The sequence below is a fragment of the Oncorhynchus tshawytscha genome, linkage group LG02 (assembly GCF_018296145.1).
Source record: "Oncorhynchus tshawytscha isolate Ot180627B linkage group LG02, Otsh_v2.0, whole genome shotgun sequence".
NCBI lineage: Eukaryota > Metazoa > Chordata > Actinopteri > Salmoniformes > Salmonidae > Oncorhynchus > Oncorhynchus tshawytscha.
The window spans coordinates 60794615-60804221 of record NC_056430.1 but is presented as its reverse complement, the minus strand read 5'-3'; positions in this window follow the sequence as shown (position 1 = coordinate 60804221).

Sequence of the window (9607 nt, the reverse complement as noted above, 5' to 3'; positions counted from 1 at the left end):
TCTGCATAGTTCACTCCATAGACCCTCATCAAGATTAATACCTAGATCTTATTCCCATCTAAGTTGGGGTTTATCTAGCTCAGGCCGTGTTAGTCCTGACATAAGAGCATCGTAAACACGGGAAATGGTCTTGAACAGTGGTTGGTCTGCGTGGCAGAGTTGTTCAACAGGTGACATCTTAGGTAGGTTCCATTGCCCCTTGAGAGTCACCCTAATAACATTTCATAGTTATTGGTAACTAAAGAAGTCCCTGTTAGACAAATGGTATTTCTGTTTCATCTGTTCAAAAGACATAAGAATTCCCTCCTCATAACAATGTTGCAAAAGAGGGATCCCCTTATCAGACCATGGTCTAAAGTTACTATTCTGGAAAAACTTATGAATCAATCTATCGTTCCATAGAGCGGTTTTAGGGGAAAGAAATCCCCCTCGTCCGAACAGCTCATGCAGTTTGCACCATGCATGTATAATTAAAGGATTGTCTGGGATGGTTCTTATAGATTTCCTGTACCATTTGTAAAACATTTCTGCCCCAGCGTCATCATTTACCTCAAACTTTTCAATGTTCAACCATGAGGGAGAAGGACCATTGTCAAACCTCTGAGCCAGAAATCTAGACTGCGCAGCCCAGTAGTACATTCTGAAATTAGGAGGTTTAAGCCCCTTGACCGTAATCAAGGGTCAGTTTATCCAGGCCAACCCTAAGGGTTTTGCCGTGCCAGATAAACCGTCTGGTCAGCTTGTCAAGAGAGGAAAAAATGCTGCGGGAACAGGGATAGGGAGAGATTGAAACAGATATAGAAATCTGGGCAGGATATTCATTTTAATTACATTAATTCTACCCTATAGAGTGAGAGGCAAGTCCTTCCATTTACACAGGTCACAGGTTTTTCCCTTTCTTGTGAATTACTGTAATCAATGCTTGAGAGAAAGACTCTGTAAAGCAGTGGTCCTCCCTTGGCTTTTATAAGTACCTCCATAAGGTAGGGTACTAACAGCTCCTTAAATTATTTGTAGAACTCTGGAGGGAAACCATCCTCCTCACGAGATTTATTAGAAGGTAAGGATTTAATGGCCTCCAACGATTCAGGGACTGAGAACTGTTCACACTCTGTCTTCCTCTGACAGGCATGGGAGGTTGAGAGAGGAGAGAAAAGAGTCGATCTCTGATAGATCATCGCTTGATTGGGAAGTGTAGAGGTCTTCGTAATATTTCTTAAAAGTATCATTCATTTCAGTAGGATCGAGAGATATCTCATTGGTAAGAGTTTCTATAGCATTAATTGTCCTCTTACTTTCCTCTGCTTTCAGTTGCCGTGGCAATATTATCTGAGGGATCAGAGGATGTATGCATAAATGTATGCGTGGAGTACAGATATGAGGTATTCATTCAAAAATCATGTTAAACACTATTATTGCATACAGAGTGAGTCCATGCAACTTATTATGTGACTTGTTTCTCCTGAATTGATTTAGGCTTGTCATAAGAAATGGGTTGAATACTTAGTGACTCAAGACATTTCAGATTTTCATTTTTTTTAATGAATTTGTAAAAATAAAAAATTAACAATTCCACTTTGGCATTATGGGGTATTGTGTGTAGGCCAGTGGGGAAAAAACTAATTGAATCCATTTTAAACTCAGGCAGTAACAACAAAATGTGGGAAAGTAAAGGGGTGTGAATACTTTCTGAAAGCACGGTATATGTCAATTAAAATCACATGAGTTCCTAATTTTGCTACATTTTGTATGAATGACGAACAGAAATTCTGAGAAATCAGCTGAACAAGTGAGACATGGTTTTCGTGGTCTATAGAGGCTTTCAACAAGCACAGATGGTTGACATTTTAACAATACAGCATGATGTTTAAATGAACTGAGGTGACCGACAGAGATGTCCCTGCCATTTAGAGCATCTCAAAGAATGACAAAAACTATAGTTTGGGGAGAAGCTTCAATAAGACAAGTTTCAGTTAGAAACATACAGTTTTAGATTGTGCTCTGAAATTAGATTTATTTGAGTGATCTAACATTAAATAGTCCCATCCTCATTTTGACAGGGCTGCCCTGTTTTTAAGGAACCTGCCTTGAAACAGTTAACGCAACAGGCACAAGATTTCTCACATTTGATCCAGTCTGTCTTTGTTGTCTTTGTTATCAAGAGAACACCTGTGTGAAACTAGCCACAATAAGGATTAACCACGATAGTGGAATTTGCAGCTCACCTTCAAAATAAAAGTCCCCAATTGAAACTGATCCAAATAGTGAAATAATAGTCGGCAACACAAAATATTTAGTGGGGGATAATGAAACACACACATAAAAATATATATAAATAATTGTATTAAACTCCGACACGCACTCCCAGATATACAAATCACTTATTTCAAGTCATTTCTGTAAATAATTCCTTTAAAAAAGGAGGAAATAATTTCTGCAGACACTTACATTTCCAAACTGCTATTGAAAAAACATTAATTTGCAGTCTACACAACTTAAATAGTAATATCGTTCAGCGACGTGTAACACATTGCTGTGAATGAAGCATTTCTGAATATGAGGTCCTGTATGTGTGACATGTATGAGGTCCTTATTTTTCCCCAAAAATGTTAAGACTTTGAGAGTATGGAAACCCAAATCACAATGACTCTGTAAACACTCAGGTTGTACAACACATTTGACACACGGTTTGTTATAAAAATACAAAATAACTATTTATTATGAGTTTGTCTGCACACCATTTATTTACACAATCATATGTCAAATTTGTTGTAAGCTACATCAGTTGTACAACCTGAGATTATATATATAAATATATGTTGTTGTTGCTTAATTGTTTGATTGTTTTTGTTAAAAGTACCAGTTCTGCTACAACAAACAGTGGCAGAAGTAATTTTGGAGTTGTCCTCCAGGCCCAGGATACAGGAGGCGAGGCTTAGGAAAAGAAAGACTGAGTTGGCTACACTCCTGACAGCCTCACCCTACAATAGGTTCCTGGAGAACAAGGAAAATTAACTAAGAGAGAAGTAAGAAAGCAAAGGGAGAAAGAAAGTTATGATACTGAAGAAAGATGTGGCCCCACTGAAAAAGGTTGTCCAGGTTCCAAATCCACAACATACACCCTAAAAGAAGGGGATGCAGAATGCTTGTTCTGTAACAAGCTCTTCTCTGTTAGCGGTGGGGACTGACTGGATATGGTGCGAGCAGTGTCAGAGGTTGGGCTCACGAGCTATGCACAAATTTAATTTGGGTGGGATTAATTTGCGACATCTGTGTCAATAAAAAAATCAGGGGAAATGCCTTTGTGTGAAGTTATTGTCATTGTAATGAAATGTTTAGTGTGTGTGTTTAATCAATATTTAATCGTTTATATTCCAATTGTTTTTGTTTAAAAAAATGTATAAATATTCCAAACTATTGACAATGATTTGCTCTTCAATTTCAAAACAGCTGGGATTAAATTGCTTGCCTTATTCACCTTTGCATGATTGCTAGTTACCCTATTGCAGAAGTTAACAAGGCAAGACAATTAATAAGAACAATCTCTTATTTTCAATGACGGTTTGTTCAGGGGAAGAACGACAGATTTATTTTACCTAGTCAGCTCGGGGATTCAATCTTGCAACCATTCAGTTACTAGTCCAGCGCGCTAACCACTAGGCTACATGCCACCCCATATTGTCACCACAGATAGAGGGCAGGACAGACAGTTTGAATGGTATACACTCCCAAAAGCAAAAAGTAAAGACAATCCCCCTTCCCTATTGTTCAAGAGAGGGTCCGGAAATCCAAACGTACAAATTTCCTGGAAACAGTGCTTATGACTGCATCCTTCGCCACTCCTCCTGCTATATAGGCTACTTTTTGCCTCCCATTTTACCCTATGATTGCTAGTTACCCTATTTCAGAACTGGACAAAGATCCACCTACCACTATTGTCACAATTAATGGTAGATAGAGGGCAGGATAGACAGTTTGACTGGTATACACTCCCAAAAGCAAAACGTTAGACAAGCCGATCCCCTATAGTGCAAAAAAAGGGTCCAGAAATCTACATTTACCGGAAACAGTGCTTATGTCTGCATCTCCTAGTGGTTAGAGCGTTGGACTTGTAACTGAAAAGTTGCAAGTTCAAATCCCCGAGCTGACAAGGTACATATCTGTCGTTCTGCCCCTGAACAGGCAGTTAACCCACTGTTCCTAGGCCATCATTGAAAATAAGAATTTGTTCTTAACTGACTTGCCTAGTTAAATAAAGGAACAAAAAAAAAAAAAAAAACGTATTTATACGCCACACCTGTCAGGTGGATTATCTTGGCAAAGGAGAAATGCTCAGTAACAGGGATGTAAACAAATTTGTGCTCAACATTTCTGTGCATATGGAACATTTCTAGGATATTTTAATTCAGCTCATGGAACATGGGACCAACACTTTAGGCCGTCATTGAAAATAAGAATTTGTTCTTAACTGACTTGCCTAGTTAAATAAAGGTAAAATAAAAAAACGTCACAAAATAGATGGCATCATGAGGCAGGAAAATCTGTGGAAAAGTGGAAAAACATACATATCCCAACATGGCTTGTCTTTGTACTTTGCGGTTGCTCTCCAACAATGTTTAAACCACAATCTGTACTATTATGGTTGCTAAGATTACTTGTCCTTGTGTGATATACATATGTAGGAATTACAGTATGTTGAACAACTTTATCAACTTTATCAACCCCAAGAATGAACTATATGATGTATTTTTGACTTGTTACTCTGATATAAATTGTAAAAGTGGAATTTCCAGCAGTGTAAAATGCCCAGGCCTGGTTTCTGGAGACAAGCTACATCACCAGGAATCCCTGGCTGGCTGTGTCACAGTATTCTTGAATCGCTTACTATCATTATTTTCCCTCTGGAGAAATACGTTGTGTAAGTTTGATGGGTAAAAAAACAAAACACTATTCAATTCATGGCCATGTTAAAATACTTACATTTATCATTCCTTCTATCCTTCCCCTTCTCCCTGCCTAATCTGACAGAGTTGGATTGGTGAAAGCAATAGCTGGAGACTTTATCCATTTACACACAGAGATGGTTTACTTCAAGATGGGGTGGAAGGAGGCAGCAGGGCTTGTAAACAAGAATGCATTTTTATAGGGATTCAGACAGATTTCATCTTGTCAGTATAGTTCTTTAAGGAAAGCAAATCAGTAGAGTGAGATGATCCTGATCAGATGATTGGGACAAAGCAAAAAATAAATCAAGGGGGAGTTGGGGGTCATTTTCAGGCTCCTTGCAAAGCTCGAAAGCCTGCAGAGTTCTGGGCCCTTTCTGGTCTAAATATCACATTTGAAGGTAAGACCCAGGTGCAGACAGTGTCGAAGTAACAAAAGTCTATTAATTCAAACACGGGAAGGCAAAGGTACAGGATGGCAGGCTCAAGGTCAGGTCAGTAATCCAGAGTAGAGGGCACAGGACGGCAGGCAGGGTCAGGGCAGGAAGAAAGGACAAAACCAGGAAAATAGACAAGACATGAGCAAGGGGGTAAACGCTGGTAGGTTTGAGGAACAAAACAAACTCATACAGATAGACAGAAAACACAGGTATAAGTACCCAATAGATAATGGGGAAGATGGGTGACACCTGGAGGGGGTGGAGACAAGCACAAGGACAGGTGAAACAGATCCGGGTGTGACACTAAATGACGTAGGAGACTATGGCAACATGTTCTTATGCCAAAAGTGTGCACTTTGGGTGGCTAAGTTGAACACTTTTTGGTTACTACATGATTCTGTATCTGTTATTTCATAGTTTATGTCTTCACTATTATTCTACAATGTAGAAAATAGTACAAATAAAGAAAAACACTTGAATGAGTAGGTGTGTCCAAACTTTTGACTGGTACTGAAGATAAGTTTTCTTAAGGGGTATATCAGCTTTAATATTGCAGATAGATTATGGCTTCTATCAATGTAATTATCTGCACCATTTCCAATCCCAAGTATATATTTTTTTGTAAATATATATCATTTTCCTAACCCTTCCAACCCTCCCTAATTGGATTAAATTAATTGACAACAATACTTAGGCTTCTAACCTCAAACCCTCCCATCTATCGCTGAAGATTTATAGCTGCCATATATTTTCCACTATGCTGTGATGTTTCACAAAAGTTCTGAACCTTTATATTCTCATAGGTTATACAGATTGTAAATTAAAGATAACATATTTCGCTAAGAGTATCATTATATTATTGATCGATTGACTTTTCAAATCACCCAGCAGTGCTATTTGCAAAGTTAGCTCCAAGTAAATGTAGCAATTTTTCAGCCATTCCTGAACCTGCGACCAAAACCAAGCTACATTATGGGCAGTACCACAAGTGATCTAATGATTCTGTCTCTCTGCAGCAAAATGTGCAGAGCTGGGATCCAGTAATGTGTTGTTTTGGATTTGCCCCAAACATAGCGCTTTGTATTCAGGACCAAAAGTAAATTGTTTTGCCAATTTCTTTTGCAGTATTACTTTAGAGCCTCTTTGCAAACAGGATGCATGTTTTGGAATATTTGTATTCTGTACAGGTTTCCTTCTTTTCACTCTGTCAATTAGGTTAGTACTGTGGAGTAACTACAATGTTGTTGATCCATCCTCAGTTCTATCACAGCCATTAAACTCTGCAACTGTTTTAAACCTCATGGTGAAATCCCTGAGCGGTTTCCTTCCCCTCCAGCAACTGAGTTAGGAAGGACTGAATTTAATACATTTTAAATTCAGGCTGTAACAACAAAATGTGGAAAAGGTCAAGGGGTGTGAATACTTTCTGAAGGCACAGTATATGTAAATTGAAATCAGCTGAGATCACAGTTTTGTTATAATTTGTATGAATGACGAACAGAAATTCTGAGAAATCAGCTGAACAAGTGAGACATGGTTTTCGTGGTCTATAGAGGCTTTCAACAAGCACAGATGGTTGACATTTTAACAATACAGCATGATGTTTAAATGAACTGAGGTGACCGACAGAGATGTCCCTGCCATTTAGAGCATCTCAAAGAATGACAAAAACTATAGTTTGGGGGAGAAGCTTCAATAAGACAAGTTTCAGTTAGAAACATACAGTTTTAGATTCTGCTCTGAAATAAAATTTATTTGAGTGATCTAACATTAAATAGTCCCATCCTCATTTTGACAGGGCTGCCCTGTTTTTAAGGAACCTGCCTTGAAACAGTTAACGCAACAGGCACAAGATTTCTCACATTTGATCCAGTCTGTTTTTGTTGTCTTTGGTATCAAGAGAACACCTGTGTGAAACTAGCCACAATAAGGATTAACCACGATAGTGGAATTTGCAGCTCACCTTCAAAATAAAAGTGAGGGGGTGTTAAGTGGTAAATATGCTGAAAAGGCAGGGCAAACAACGAAACACAAACGAACAAAAAAAATATAGAAATAAATGTACTAAACTCCCACACGCACTCCCACACATACAAATAAATTCTTTCACGTCACTTCAATAAATAATTCCTTTAAAAAAAACAGAGGCAATAAGTTCTACAGACACTCCAGCTTTACATTTCCAAACTGCTATTGAAGAAACATTAATTTATAGTTGACACATAACTTAAATAGTAATATCGTTCAGCGATGTGTAACGCATTGCTGTGAATGAAGCATTTCTGAATATGAGGTCCTTATACATTTTATTTTTTTAAGACTTTGAGAGCATGGAAACCCAAATCACTCTAAGTCACAATGGCCCTGTAAACACTCATGTTGTACAACACATTTGACACAAGGTTTGTTAATTTTTTAAAGAGTTTGTCTGCACACTCAGGTTTCACACAATCATGTCAAATTTGTTGTAAGCTACATCAGTTGTACAACCAGAGCATGTACAGGACAAATGTCTGCAAAATGTTGCCTTGAATAAATAAGCATTCACAATTCCGATGTCTCAAATAGTCTAATGTACACACCATCTAACTTTTGCTGCCCCCTCTTGGTTTGGAGTGGGACAACAGCATTACGTTCAAAGAGTAGGGCATGGATATTCAACTCTTATCCTACAAGATCCAGAGCCTGCTGGTTTTCTGTTCTACTTGATAATTAATTGCACACACCTGGTTTCACAGGTCTAAAATCAGTCCCTGATTAGAGGGGAACAATGAAAAAAGCAGTGGAACTGGTTTCGAGGTCCAGAGGTGAGTCTGAGGGGAATAGGCGATTCACTTGAAACCATGAAGTCCAAATGTAGCAATGAAATATTTGTGTAAACAAGCAACAAATAATGTAGTGGTGCGCTGTCTCTAACTATCAAGCGGAACAAGCATTGTAAAAAAAGTTAACCAAGCAACTGGTTGCAACATATCTTACACGATACTATAAAGCTAGAATCATTCATAGCAAATCCTTCTACACACAGAAACACATACTTTGTAAAGTGGGAGGGAGTATCCTGTCATATTTTACACAAATGCATTACAAAAGCCCTGATTTATGTTTGACATCGTAAAAGTAGCCCACTGGTCACAGACATCAATTCGATGTCTATTCCACTCTGGTTCAACGTAATTTCATTGAACTGACGTGGAAACAATGTTGATTCAACCAGTGTGGCCCCGTGGGATGCTATTCAAAACAGTTTAAGCTGGTTTACCCAAAGGTTAACACAAGACCCCTTTTAAATCAGTTGCAGTTAAAGTTAAACTGCATTGGGGTTTAATTCAGAATTGTTTTTCTATATCGCAAGTGTGAATCAAGTTTAAATCAACACCCCAATGAGCGGTTTTCACAGACATGGTTCTATATTGATGCCAAACCACACCTGTGACAGTGTTAACATTCTGAGAGAAGCCACATTGTGGTGTCCAGATTTGTCATTGATTGAATTGGAGTCTTGATTGCAAGTATGTTGGCACAGTATTCCAATGCGTCTCAGTAAAAAGGCAGTGTTCATTTTAAAAACCCTCCCTTAAGAAAAACATTTGCAGTATAACTGCAGTATGCTGCAAATACTGCATTCAAAATTACACTTTTTTTTACTGCAGTAATTTTGCAGTGTAACTGCAGTTAGAGTGCAGAATAACTGCATTCAGCAATTACTCCGTCAAAAATACCAGGCGATTGCAGTTACTGCACTTTTACTGCAGTTTCAAAACAATATTTTTTTGTAAGGGCTGCTGTCACTAAGGTGAATGGCCAGAGAAAAGGGAAGAAGCACCATTTTGTTTTGAGAAACAAAAAACAAAAGGCACAGATCCATGCTACCATGCACACGACTAAGGCCTCTCTTGTTGGAGGGACGTTACACACAAACATTATGTACAGTGCATTCAAAGGTATTCAGAGCTCTTGACTTTTCCCACATTTTGTTAAAATTACATCCTTATGCTAAAATTGATCAAATACACATTTTTCATCAATCTACTACACACAATACCCCATAATGACAAAATTAAATATATTTTTTTTTGTGAAAATTTATTCCAAATAAAAAAAGATACCTTATTTACATAAGTATTCAGACCCTGACCCTGTATCCTGTTTCCATTGATTGTCCTTGATGTTTCTACAACTTGATTGGAGTCCACCTGTGTTAAATTCAATTGATTGGAAATT